Below are 14,187 nucleotides of genomic sequence, written 5' to 3'. Positions count from 1 at the left end.
ATATTTTGTTTGGAGAGATTTGTTTTCACACGTGACCCCAAGAGGGCAGTCTCTGAGCACGCTCTATTCCAGTTCATTTTGAGTCCAATAAGGAACTGTGCAAAGCTGAAAGAAGTCAAATGCAAACTAAATGGGACAAAAGAAGCTCTAATTCTGAAAGCCCACTTAAAAAAAAAAAAAAATGAGCTAAGAAGGAAAAGTAAATGTTGGTCACTCAAGCTGTGTTGCTCATCCTAACACTTCGCTTTTCCTCATACCAGATTTTCTTCTCTCGTTCCCCCATTTTTTAAAATTTTTTGGATTTTTTTTTTTGCCTCAGTCTATGCCCACTCCTACCTGAGACACACTTTCTTCCTTTCTTTCTCAGCTCTTTGGCTTTGTTCTTCCTCATTATGAGAAAAAAAAGCAAAAGCTTGAAACAACTACATTTCCTTCCAGTAACCAGGGGCTTTCCAGGGCTGGGCAATTGCCACCTATTAGAGTAAAAGGCTAATAAAACCCCCAAAGTAAACATTTCAGTAGTTTGCTAAAGAAAGAACCTCAAATACTAAGTAGGAGACAATTTAGAATGAGGTTTAAACAGCTCAATATAAAAACCGGTTCAACCTGTTAAAACAGGTGTGGACAATCACAATTCCCTATTAAAAATACAATGAAAAATCTATAAATGCAAGGCAAATACATCGGGGCATAAGAACTCCAAATCAATAGGTGGGGAATTATGAGCTGGCCACAGTGTGCACAGCCAAAGAGACCTGAGACTATTTGTCATCTGAGAAGGAACTGGGGAGCTGATAAACTGTGTACTTTCTCAGAGCAGGGAAAATTTTTGGCAAGAGTTTTCAGCTTGTCCTTAATTTGTTATAGCGGAAACACTTACTTGCTTTCTAATAACTCAGTTTCTCTAGTCGTAAAATGGTAAGTGCTAAAACTGGTCTCTCATTTCACATAGCAAAGTGAATTAATCCAGCAATAATGCGAAATGGCTACTTGGATCAAAAGGTATGACACAATTACAAATACATCCTCCATTCATCCAAGAGCTAACCTTTTGCAGAAAGTACAGATTAACCTTCAAGAACTGGCTTGGTTTGAGGGAAGACTTAGTTCATTGTTAGGGTAGCCAATTTCCCAGAAGAGCACATATGCCAAAGATCAAAATGAGTACACATCCTCACACCCAAACGTCAATGAGTCTACAAGACATTTTCACCTTAAGCCATTTTGATTATTGGAAATTAAGCCTGATTAGTTTGGGGGTATAAAGAGCTCTTTAACTATGTTATTTTCCATCCACTTTTGGCACTGAGAATAAAAGGAGTAATTGATCAGCAATGACTGATGTGCTGATAAACTGAAGGAAGACTGGTTTGTAATTTTTTTAACTGATTTGTAATTTTATTAACAAGTATCAGCACAAATGCTTTAAAAAAAAAAAAACTACAACTAGCCCCTAGAAGTTAAAATCATAACTTGCTTTACCAAAAATTATAAAGGAATAAGCTTTCTTGGTTTTATTCAAAGAAAGCATCAGTACATTTGGCCACAATTGATAACCTGGCCATTATTTTTGTCAAAGTTTTATAAGCTAATAAAAATAAGACTGTTTTCAAAACAACCATCTCTCTGCTTCTCCACTGCCAACAGATACACCAAAACCAACCAACCAACCCTTTGCTACTGAATGGATTCCAATCCAACTCATAGTGACTCCACGTGTTTCATAGCAGAACTATGCTCCCTAAGACTTTCAATGCCTCAGTCTTATAGAAGCAGATCACCAGGATTTCCTTCCACAGTGCTGCTGGGTGTATTTGAACCCCCAACTTTTCTAGTAGCCGAAGGCAGACAGTCTGTACCACTCAGGTACCTTGGCAGCAAGCCCAAAAACCAAAACCAAACCTGTTGTCATCAAGTGGATTCTGACTCATTGCAACCCTATAGAATAGAGTGGAACTGCTGCCCCATAGTGTTTCTAAGGCTGTAATCTTTATGGAAGCAGACTGCCACATCTTTCTCCCATGGAGCAGCTGGCATGTTCAAACCACCAACCTTTTGGCTAGCAGCCGAGCACTTAGCCACTGTGCCATCAGGCTAAGGCCCTAGTTACTACAGGATAAAGTGCTTTATCAAAGGTGAACTACTGTTTTTTAACTTAGGCCAATCATTTCTTAGAAATAGGACCTTTTTGGAAAACTAACATTTGTTTAGTGCTATAGGGTCTGTCTTGGAAGAAGCACAGTCAGAATGCTGCTGAGAAGCAAAGATGGTGAGGCTTCATCTCACATACTTTGAATGTGTTTTCAGGAGGGACCAGTCTCTGGAGAAGGACATCATGCTTGGTAAAGTAAAAAAAAAAAAAAAAAAAATTTTTTTTTTTTTTTTTTTTTTTTGTAAAGTAGAGGGAGAAAAAGAGGAAGACCCTCAGTTAGATGGATTGACGCAGTGGCTGCAACAATGGGCTCAAAACGATTGTGAGGATGGTGCAGGACCGGGCAGTGTTTCGTTCTGTTGTACATAGGGCCGTTATGAGTCAGAACTGACTCAATGGCACCTAACAACAGTCTTTACAGAAGCAGACTGCCACACACCTTTCTCCCACAGAGCTGGTGGTGGCAACAAGTAGTAGAGGCTTATTAATATTCAGGAAAAATTGTTGTGTAAGCAAATTTGTGATCATAGAGAATCCTCTTGTGAGGAAGAAATTTTTATTATTTCCTTTTCTCTCTCAATTCCTTTGTATGCTCCAGTGTCCTTGGGGAGCCAAAACAGGAGCCAGCTTGTCCTGACACGTACGTAGCTTCCTTCTTCCTTAGGAGTCCACGTCAGGCTTTTGCACTTGAATGGAGCAATGTTGCTAGGTTGCGGGAACCAGAGAAGTAAAATTAAGCATTCAAAGTGAGCTTGGGATAACTATTACATTCTCTTATATTTTTCTGGTCAATTAAAAAAATTATTTTTGGAAATTTCAAATATATACAAAAATAGACACATAATGTCTATGTGCTGGAATAGTTTAAATATCATTTGAGCCCTGGTAGTGCAGTGGTTAAGAACTTGGCAGCTAACAAAAAAGGTCAGCAGTTCGAATCCACCAGTCGCTCCTTGGAAACCCCATGGGGCAATTCTCTGTCCTATAGAGTTGCTACGGGTCAGAATCAACTCGATGGCAATGGGCTTGGTTTTGGTTTTATGTTTTCCTGTAAAGCTGTCAGAGCCTGGTGGTTTTTATTTGTTTGCTTTTTCTTTTGTTTCTACTTTAAAGGGGAGAGCTCTTTAATCTTTTTTTTTTAATTTTTTTATATAATTGGTTTCTTAGACTTTCTGTATCCACTGGAGTCAATTTTTATTTTTCCAAAAAAATCCATTTCATTTAGGTTTTCAAATTTGTTTGCAGAGGGTCGTGCAGTTAGTCTTGTGATTCTTAGAAATTTCCTCTGTGTTAATGGTATTTCCCTTTTGTCATTTCTAATTTTGTATAATTGTGCCTTTTTCATGTTTGGGGAAGCCTGTCATTTTGTTGATATTTTCAAAGAACTACTGTTTGGAATTATTTATTCTACTTTTTTTTTCTGTTTTGTGACTGATTAATTTTTCTGTTTATATTTATTGATTTCATCCTTCTGCTTTCTTTTGGTTTGTCTTATTTCTGCTTATTCAGGTTTTTGACTTTATTATTCAATTAATGTATGTTTGTTTTTAGTGGTATGTATTTACCTGACATTTGCTCTAGTTATATCCCATGTGTTTCATATGGGTACCTTAGAAATACCTGGGTACCAGCTCTAATAACATCAGAGCTAACTAGCATCCAATGTAGGAGCTCTCATCCCTGACCTGAGTACCTCATTCCACCATTACACACACCTGTGTGGCAGGGCCCTTGCCCTTGTGACTGCTGTTGAAAGTAATGTAATTTGGGAGCCTTTACTGAATGAGTATGGTACCACCCACAGTGTACAACACATGCCCTGATGTATTTAATTCACACAACAGTCCTATAAAATAGAGACTGTTAATCTCCATTTTACACACGAATACTTCTAAAAAGTCACAGCCTTGAAACCCTATGGAGCAGTTCTACTCTGCATGCATGGGGTCGCAATGAGTCAAAATTGACTTGATGGCAACTAAAAACAACAAAAGGAAGCTTGAAAAGAGAAGTTAAACTTCTGGGCCAGATATACAGGCGTAAGTTGTTGGACCAGAATAAACACCGAAGGTCATGCTCCTAACAGTGCTTCTAAAACTGTAATGTGCAGAGGAATCAACCCCAGGATCTTGGTAAAATACAAATTCTGATTCGGTAGGTCAAGGTGAGAAGAATCCTGAGGCTCTACATTTCCAACAAGGTCCCAGTTGATATATGATATTCATGGTCTGGCAACTACACTTTGAGTAGCAAGACTCTCCATCTACACCTCTACATTGGCCTGCTTCTCTATGGTTTATGGATGTGTGTGCCTGGCACTTTCATTGCTTTGTCTGCTATCTGAACAACTGCAGAGCCTCTGTACTACCTGGCTGAGTGGCCGGTCCTACCTGTCACTGTTCTCATGAATTATTCAACCAGATAAGCAGTTAACATTGGCCTGCTGCTCTATAGGCTCTCTTCCCTTATGCTGCCCAAATTGGATCCTACATCTGAAAAAAAAAAAGTTGGAGATGCCTTTGACCTGGAGTGAACTGGGTTCCAGGCTGAGTCTTTCTGCGGTGTCTCTGATCCCGGGAACTGGAGTATTTTGGACCTTCAAGCCATTGTGGCTTGGAAAAGGCTGGCACAGCCGTTAGCTATCCCAGAAAGACTCAGCAGGACTAGATACTTTCTTTGTTGGTGGAGTATTTAAGCAGTGACTATTCTCTTGGGGAGTGATTGCTGAGAGAGTGCTTCAATATTTCTGGCTAAGTGGCTTTCCATGTATTTCTCAATGTGAATTGTTTATATCAATAACAAAAGATTTGCCCGACCTCCAGTCTTTCTCCAAATTGACTCTTAAGTTTTCCACCAGTTAGAAAAGTCTGGCCTGTGATAATAATGAGCTCCTAAAAACAAAACAACAACAAAAAACTGTTAAATAACTCTTGAATGCCAAAGATTTCAGAGGGTAAATGTTTAAATGTTTGCTACTAGATGCAGGGTAGTTTAGGCAGCTGGCATTCAGCCAGGTCCAGAAATAAAGAAATCTTGGAATTTGTAATTGCAGATAATCAGAGAATGTTGTACACCTGGAATGTATACAACAGAGCACTGGTCAGCTCTGTAGTGTACATGGATGGACGAGGCATGATTTCCCCTAAAATATTTTAAATTAAACTAGAAAGATAAATGTTGGCTTAGCATACATTGATATATATACAACACACAATGTAAAACAGGATGCAATGAGTTCAGTGAGAAAATAAGACAAAACATTGTCCTATAAATGTACCTCAAGGAGAGAAAAGTTATTTTTAGTTCAGTGGTAGAATTCTTGCCTTCCATGTGGGTGACCGGGAATTGAATCCTGGCCAATACACCTTGCGTGCAGCCACCACTCGTCTGTCAGTGGAGGCTTGCATGTCACTATGATGCTGAACAGGTTTCAGCAGAGCTTCCAGACTAAGATGAGCTAAGAAGAAAGGCTTGGTGATCTACTTCTGAAAATCAGCCAGTGGAAACCCTTTGGATCTAACTCTCTGTTTTATACATGTGTGCACATGGCACCCCGTGCACAACCTTGGGCAATGTCTCATTCCATTGTGCACGGGGGCGCCATGATTGGGGGCCCAAACTGATGGCAGCTAACAACGACAAAACCTGGGAAGGCTTCATAGAGGAGGACATTTGACCTAGACCTAGAATTGTGGATTTAATAGTAATAACAAACTAAACCAAACTCGTTGCCATAAAGTCGATTTCAACTCGTAGTGACCCTATAGGACAGATTAGAACTTCCCTGTAAGGTTTCCAAGGCATGACTGGTGTTTTCGAACTGCTGATCTTTTGGTTAGCAGCCAAAGGCTTAAAGACAGCAGCTAATATTAACTGAGCTCCACTGTGTATGAAGCACTGAGCTAAATGCTTTAGTACATTATCTCATGTAATCCTCACAATTACCCCAGGAAGTAAGTGCTATTATTACCCTAATTTTGCCAGTCTGAAACAGAGAGGTTAAATAACGTTCCCACTGAGTCAAAGCTTAAGCTGAAAATTGAACTCAGTCAGTTGATTCCACTGGAGCCCTGGGGGCGCAGTGGTTATAAGCTCCACTGACAACCAAAAGGTTGGCAGTTGGAATCTACCAGCGGCTCCTTAGAAAATCTATGAGGCAGTTCTACTCTGTCCCATAAGATCACCATGAGTCAGAATCGACTCAACGGCAACAGGTTTGGTTTTGGTTTAGATGATTTCATAACTGGAACTATGACTCCCAACTTTAGAGCAAAACAACAAGATGGGCTGTGGGAGGGGAGGGGAGGGGAGGGCAGGGCCATTTGAGGGAGAGAAGCATATCAGACCCTCATGCTTTCTCCTTCAGTATACCGGAGTCCACTTTTCAGACACATTTATAGTTTGCTACTCAGATGCTCCCCCCCGGCCCCCAACCCATTTTCTTTCATGTTTTAGCTTGAAGTATAAAAAGCTCTTATAGGCCAGACTTGTCTATGATTCATCTGAGAGTTTACCACATAGCCAGAGAGCCACATCCCAGTCATGCCTTACTCTCTAGAGAGCCTCTCAGCCCTGCTCTGCTCTCCCACGGAGTCTCAAACTGCAAAAAATCTCAGAAAGACAGAACACTCACAGCAGAATAAAGCTCATGTTTTCTACCAAGATTCAAGCTTGTGACTCTGTCATCGACTTTTTTAACAGTGTTTGCTGAAGTGATTCTGTCTAATGTAGCTCAAGGTCTGTAAAGGTGCAATAACAATTGGCTTCGACTGACCTAAATCAGCTGTGTTCTGTGCGATGTTGATAGGTGACTGCAGGACTTTTCAGAGCCTTTAACATGAAATGGTGCATTTTGACTTTCTAGGAGTCAGACTCCACAGCAACAAGTTTGGTTTCTCGGGTCTAGGAGTGGAATATCATGTGCAGTATTTCCCAATTAATTTGGCCTAGCAACCCTCTTTCCTTGCGCTATTTATACCCTGTGCTTTGGAGAAGGCTGACCTGAAACACTGCAAGGAAAGGGCATAGGAAATCCTTGCCACTGGCTAGAATATATTTGCCTATGGACAGTGCTTCCATCTACCGTCCCCTAAAAAAAACTAGGGTTGGCTTATACAAGATAAAAAAAAAAAAAAAAAGATAGCACCTACTTTTTTGTCTCTTAAATGGAGACACTCATGGACATAACTGTCCAGCACCCATAAGGGTCTATGAGGGCCTATCAACCTTCCTGTTGAGGCCTAAACTGCATTCCCACCTGGAGAACTCAGAATGGCTCTGCGGGATGCCTGTAGGTCCTTGAAAGAAATTCAGAAAAACTTCGCGGCAGGAGGTTACCTTTGCTATGGCAATGACACACTGTTTTATTTGCCAGTGCTAGTCTCAGACTAAACCGATGCACAATTCAACATCAAGCTTCCCCCAAAAGGAAAATTCTCTCTCCTCGACTGGTAGGGGGAGGACTTACTGTGAAGAGAGGGAGGGTGGAAGAGCCTCTGTTTCCGGATCCTCAGGAGTAAGTGTGAAGCCTCGGCTGAGGCTTCCCCTGCTGCGCTGCGGCCCCCCGACCCTCCGCCCCCTCGCAGCCAGCGAAGCCAGGGCTTCTCCTGTGCGTTGGTCTGACCATGCAGCAGCCCTAACCGCTGTTTGAATTTGGCTCCAGAATCCCGCACATGCGCAAACCAGGATTTTGGTGCATGCGCAGGACCTGAAGAGCTATGTCCTCAATCTGTCCTTGGACCTGAGCATCACGGACATGATTCAGCATCCGGACCTCCAAATGTGGACATGGGAGGGCTAAGACGGGGAGCTCGTGGTCTTTAGTCTGCTAGGTCCCAGTGGCAGCTCGTTTGCGAAAACAATCATCTGCTACTTTTTATTTCCCTTGCAACTAGTGGCGTAGTGTTCGTCTTATTTCGACTGGCTAGTAGGACAAGAACCTGTGTGGGGTTACAGGTGCCTGGAGGGTGTGGCCAGCATGCCAGGAAGTGCTCCTCCACTAGGAACCCCTAAGCCCAGTCCCTGGTAGAATACTGGAGGTTCGTCCATGGATCTCTGCTAGATACTAAACCTGATAACAAGCTTGAAAGAGCTATACCAATGGTTCTCCAAATGTGGTCCTCAGGACAGCAGCATCAGGCACCATCTGTGAGCTGTTACAAGTCGAAATTCATCCTCTCCACACTAGCCCCTGAATCAGAATCTCTGGAAGTCTACCAGGAAGCCGGATTAACAAACCCTCCAAGTGATTCTTAGGCACATTAAAGTTTAAAAAAAAAACTCACTGAACTAGACTATGCTAAAGGTCAAAGTGATAATCACCAGAGCAGTGGTTCTCAAACCTGGCTGCACATTAGAAAAATCTGGGGACCTTCCAAAAACACTGATGCAAGGCCTCATCCTAGACAATTAGAGTCTTGGGAGGATGGGGTGGGCTATGAATAGGTGGAAAGGCTCCCAGGTGATTCTAATGTGCAGCCAGTTAAGAACCATTGACCTTGTGGTTGGGCTTTCAAGGCTGACTGAAGAGCTTAGAAACTCAAGAAGCCAGTGGAGCACAGCAGCAGTGTGACCAGGGAGACTAGAGCTTGTCAACGGAGGACAAGAACAATAGGGTGCTGCCTGATATAGGGGTGGGGGAGTAGGGGTTGGGGGAGGTAAGGGGTACTTCTGAGGTGCTCATTAAAAAAGTGGTGGTGACATGAAGTTAGAATTCTTAACCAGATGTTCAAAAAATTGTCATCTATGTGTTCTAAGTGCTAGGGATATAGCAAAGAACGAAAAAATAAAGTCACCATTGCATTCCAGGGGCTAAGGACAGGAAATGAAAAAAGGATTAAAGTATGTAATATATTGTCATTAAGAAGGAACATAAAGCAGAAAATTAGGGGGATTGTCTTACATAATGTAGTGAGAAACAGTTTAATTCTCCTGGAATCCAGGTTTCTAGGGTCCATGAGTTGTGGTAACCCACCCAGGCCTTTGCCCTGAGATCTTCTGAACCTTGAGCCTTGAGAAAACTGGTTTCCTAAAGTCACCTTTAAGTCACACAATGGGCTAGTAAATAGCTTAGTATGATGGTTTTACCTTAGGCGTTGGACTCTTTTGAAGAATTATCTGTGTGCAATCAGTTTCGAGAAACAGAAACTCCAAGATCAGACCAAAAGCTGTGTTTTAGGGTAAATTGTTATCATATAAACACTGTTCTGGCCCCATTTTCGTGGCAATGTCGATAAGATGGGGTATAAGAATCTTTGGAAGCTCTTTCATCTTTGGAACATTTTTGACTCCCTAGTTGAAAAGTCAGGAGCTCTGGCGGTACAGCAGTTAAAGCACTCGACTACCAACCCAAAGGTTGGAGGGTCAGAGGTTCAAACACACCAGCTGCTCTTCGAGAGAAAGATGTGGCAGCCTTCTTCCGTAAAGATTACAGCCTTGGAAACCCTATGGGGCAGTTCTACTCTGTCGTATAAGATCACTAGCAATGGGTGGGTTAGTCAAAATATTACCCCGATTTGCAACTCGTATATTAAATAAACTTCAATAAATTTCTATTATTGGCTTAATATGATTTTTGTTTTAACAGTATTCAAAATCCCATATGTAAGGTGACAATTGAGCAGAGTCATGAAGGAAGTGAGGAAGTAAATCATGTGGGTATCTTGAAGAAAAATGCTTGAGGCAAAGGGAAGAGCAAATGCAAGGGCGAAATCGTGCCTAGTGTGTTGGAAGAACAGTAAGGAGACCACTGTATCCAGCTAAGAGAAGGAAATGAAATCTTAAAGGTCAAAGGGTGAGAGGGATGGAATTGTTGCTCGATGAAAACCCCAGGTTTTGCTTGGCTTGATTTGTTACAGCCAATAAATAAGAGGCTGAGGTAGGAAATCAGAAAGATGCCTTTATTTCATTGTACAAGGAAAGGAGCAATAGGGGCTGCTGCCTCCAAGATTGCTTGCAGGCAGCTTGGGGAGGTGGGCCTTTACAGCGAGCAGACAAGGAAATACAGATTCATCATGAATATTTGGGATTGACCTTCATACAGGCACTCAGAGCTTGGTGATGACTATGCATTTTCTTTAGACAAAGGTTTTATACACCAAGATGGAGGAGGGGGTGAATTTTTCATTAGCATGTTGTCTCTACCCAGAGGTGGGTTGAGGCCATCTATGGCCCATTCTGTGGTTATCTTGTCAAGGACTATTTCAGAAAAAAAGAGCAGCTTATTTGTTGGTGTGGGAGGATAAGACAGAGCAGGTGTCTCTTAGAAGGGTTGGGCTCTGAGGCTGCCTGCCTCAATATAAGCTTCTATAACACTGGCTTTTACTCCAGGTTATAAGGGAAATCACTGGAGTGTTATGAGCAGAGGAGTGACACGAAGTTACATTTCTAGCACAGTCACTCTGCTGCTGTGTTGAGACCAGACTGAAAGGGATCTAGTGTGGAAGCAGGGAGACCAAGTAGGATTTTATTGCAATAGTCCTAGTGAGGGATGATGGCAGCTTGGACCAAGGTGGCAGCAAGGTGTAGCTGAGAGGTGGTTGGATTCTGCATATATCTTGAGGATAAAAGGAATAAGATTTACTGATGGATTGGACAGAGGAGAGGAAGGAAGGAGAGAACTCAAGGATGAAGCTAAAGTTTTGGGGCTGAGTAACTATAAGGATAGAGTTGTCACTTACTAAGAGTAGAAAACTAATGGAGAAGCTGGTGGTGATGGGGAATTCAGGATATGTTTTAGACATGTTAATTGTGAGACGCCTATTAGACACCCAAGTGGAATGGGGTCTGTCAGGGGGGTCTGCCTGATTCCTACGAGGGGGCAAACACAGAGGGTGAGCCTATCACCAAAGGAAAAGCCTGTAGGTTGTAATCTAAACCTAGTAGATATTGAAGTTGCTCTGCCAATTTACCAGAGATCATCCAGTTTGGGATCCTTCAGTCTTAGAAGAAATACAACCAAACACGCTTCTTAGAAGCAAGGACAGTGAGATTTCAGCTCACTTACTCTGGACACACCATCAGGAAAGACCAATTGCTAAAAAAGGACATCATGTCTGGTAAAATAGAGGGTCAGTGAAAATGGGGGAAACCCTTAATGAGATAGATTGACACAATAGTCATAATAATGGACTCAAACATACCAAAGATCATGAAGACGGCTCAAGACTAGGCAATGTTTTCTTCTGTTACACAGAAGGTCACCATGAGTCGTAGCTGACTCGACAGCAACTAACAACACATTCCTTGGGGTCCAGTTTAACCTCTTGTTCATCTTGGGGTTCCCACTTAAGCAGGTGGCCCATCTGTAATTAGTCTGTCTGGCCTAGGAGGGAGGCAGCCTAACTGCTGATAGTAATGCTGGCTTAGGCCAGGTGAGATTTTGTGTGCAATACTTGAATCTGAGTTTGTCTTACATGAGTTTCTATTAATTTCAGGGCATTTAATGGCCTCTCAAAGGAGACCTGGTGAGGCAATGGTTAAGCATTCTGCTGCTAACCAAAAGGTTGGTGGTTCAAACCCACCCAGAAGCTCTGCAGGAGAAAGACCTGAAGATCTGCTTCTGTAAAGATTACAGCCTAGAAAACCATATGGGGCAGTTCTACTCTGTCACATGGGGTCACTATGAGTCAGAATCGACTTGATGGAACACAACAACAAGACAATGGCCTCTTGAATTGTTTTGGCATTAGCCATCGTTGCCAATAAAGAGGATTTACGGTTGTCAGGAGCCCACTGAGAAACAATTGAGTGGACTCAGGACTCAGCTCAACCTCCTAGGACTTATTAAATTATCATGCCACATATGCCACTCCAACATTCACAGCTGGTAGAGGTATTTGGCCTTGGCCAGTGTTTTCTATTGGCAGTTGGCCTGGGCCATGATGAAGCCTAACATAGTATGAACAGCCTTCTAAGCCATAACAATCCACATCATTAAGATACATGTGCACTGGGGTCCAGGATTCAAAGCCTTCTCCATGGGTCATGACTACTTTCATACCAACTATGCAGGATCCTTTAGCAAGGATACCATTCTTTCATCCCATGCTTTTGCAACTAGTTGTTCAATTTTAGCCCCTGTTAGGTAGGGCTCACTCACTGCCAAATACATTCTGTAGAGCTTAGTGGCCTCTTTTTCATGTGGTTCCTGAGGGGGGTGGTCCTTAAGGAGAGCCTGGGCCTTTGAGTGAGAGAGAGGATGGGTTTCCTCCTCCAGCTGAAAACTGGCCCCTCCTTTCCTATTGTTGGAAACCTTGGTGGCTAGTGGTTAAGAGCTGCAGCTGCTAACCGAAAGGCCGAAAGTTCAAATCCACCAGGTGCTCCTTGGAAACTCTATGAGGAAGTTCTACTCTGTCCTATAGGGCCGCCATGAGTCGGAACCCACTCAACGGCAACGGGCTTGGTTTTTTGGTTTTTCCTGTTGTTGCGGGAGCCCTGGTGGCACAGTGGTTAAGAGTTCGGCTGCTAAACAAAAGGTCGGCACTTGGAATCCACCAGCCACAACTTGGAAACCCTAGGAGACAAACTCAACGGCAACGGGTTTGGGCTTTTTTTTTTTTCCTGTTATTAGATTCCATTGAGTTGATTTAAACTCATAGTGACTCCAAGTGACAGAGTAGCAATGACCTATAGGGTTTCCTAGACTGTAATCTTTAGAGAGCATTTCATCAGGTCTTTCTGCCGGGGAGCCACTGAGCGGGTTTGAACCACCAGCATTTATTTGGATTAGCAGCCAAGTGCTTAACCGTTGTACAACCAGGGCTTCTCTTTTCCTGTTGTTAGGTGCCATTGAGTCGGTTCCAACTCCCAGTGGACTTGAACTGCTGACCTTCCAGTTAGCAGCAGAGCTCTTAACCACTACGCCACCAAGGCTTTTCCTTTCCGAGCCCTCCCTTTTTGCTTTTTCTCCCTTTATCACTTTGTAGGTGATTACAGGCAAAGGAGAGAGTGAAGCAGACCGTGCTGCTTCCTCCTCTGGGAAATCCTCCCTATGCCCCCAGTATCCTCCCCTCCTCTAGGCCCCTTGGCAGTTTAAACTCCTATACCCTACTGAAAAAAAAAATCCAAACCCATTGCCATTAAGTTGATTCCAACTCATAGCGACCCTATAGAACAGAGTAGAGCTGTCCTATAGGGCTTCCAAGTCTGTAATCGTTACTTAACTGAGAAAATTCCTTTAATTTCCCTTAACCTTTCCTTGAAATTTTCCACAAAATTATCAATTCCAGAAATGAGAGAGGGAATCTTGTCTAAACCTCTGCCTAGAGGTAATTCATCTTGGAAAAATGATTACCCAGTTTCTTCAAGGCTCCCTCCTGAAGCCTCTTTATTAAATCTCCTTTCTGATTTGAACATTGATCCAAGTCATAAGCAGCCCACATTCCGTCTTAATCTTACGTATCAGGATATGAGCCTTTGCTATGGATGTGAGGGTCAGTGTATGCAAATGCATATGTATATGAATGTGTGTGTGTGTGCATGTGCTGGGATGTCTGCAATGCTCTTTAGGCCTGATTTTTATGAATTTCCATGGTATTTCTATTTCTAGCGACCTGTGTGACCTGGGCAATGATTCATCTTGATTAATATTGTTTTAAAAAATGCTGTGCATTGATGGACAGCTCGAGAATTCCAGGAGTCTGCCCAAGTCCTAATTAAGATGCAATTCCCCACCTTTTATTGGCCAACATTTGTTAGCATTTTTTTTCCAAGTTTCCAGATTACTCATTTCAGAGCCCAATTACTCAGAAACTAACTACTGCCCATATGCACAATAAAAAGCACAAGAAGTTTCTGCAATAAAGCCTGTCAGTATGTAGGATAAGGGCTAGCATGTGAGGTGGTCCCATCTCTACTGTGAAACTGCACTAAAGTTAGGGAGGAGAGAGGCCAGCTTTCCTACAGGCTGTTGAGCAACTCCTATGGGATATCCCATCTCCCATCTTGACAACTTAATTAGTTGGGCTTCAAGATCACAAGGAGTCATAAATCACCACCTTCAGGGATGGGAGTTTATTATCAGAATATGTTGAGAC

This window comes from Loxodonta africana, chromosome 8, assembly GCF_030014295.1.
Source record: "Loxodonta africana isolate mLoxAfr1 chromosome 8, mLoxAfr1.hap2, whole genome shotgun sequence".
Lineage (NCBI taxonomy): Eukaryota > Metazoa > Chordata > Mammalia > Proboscidea > Elephantidae > Loxodonta > Loxodonta africana.
The sequence above is the reverse complement of the archived record's forward strand: the minus strand, read 5'-3'. Positions refer to the sequence as shown.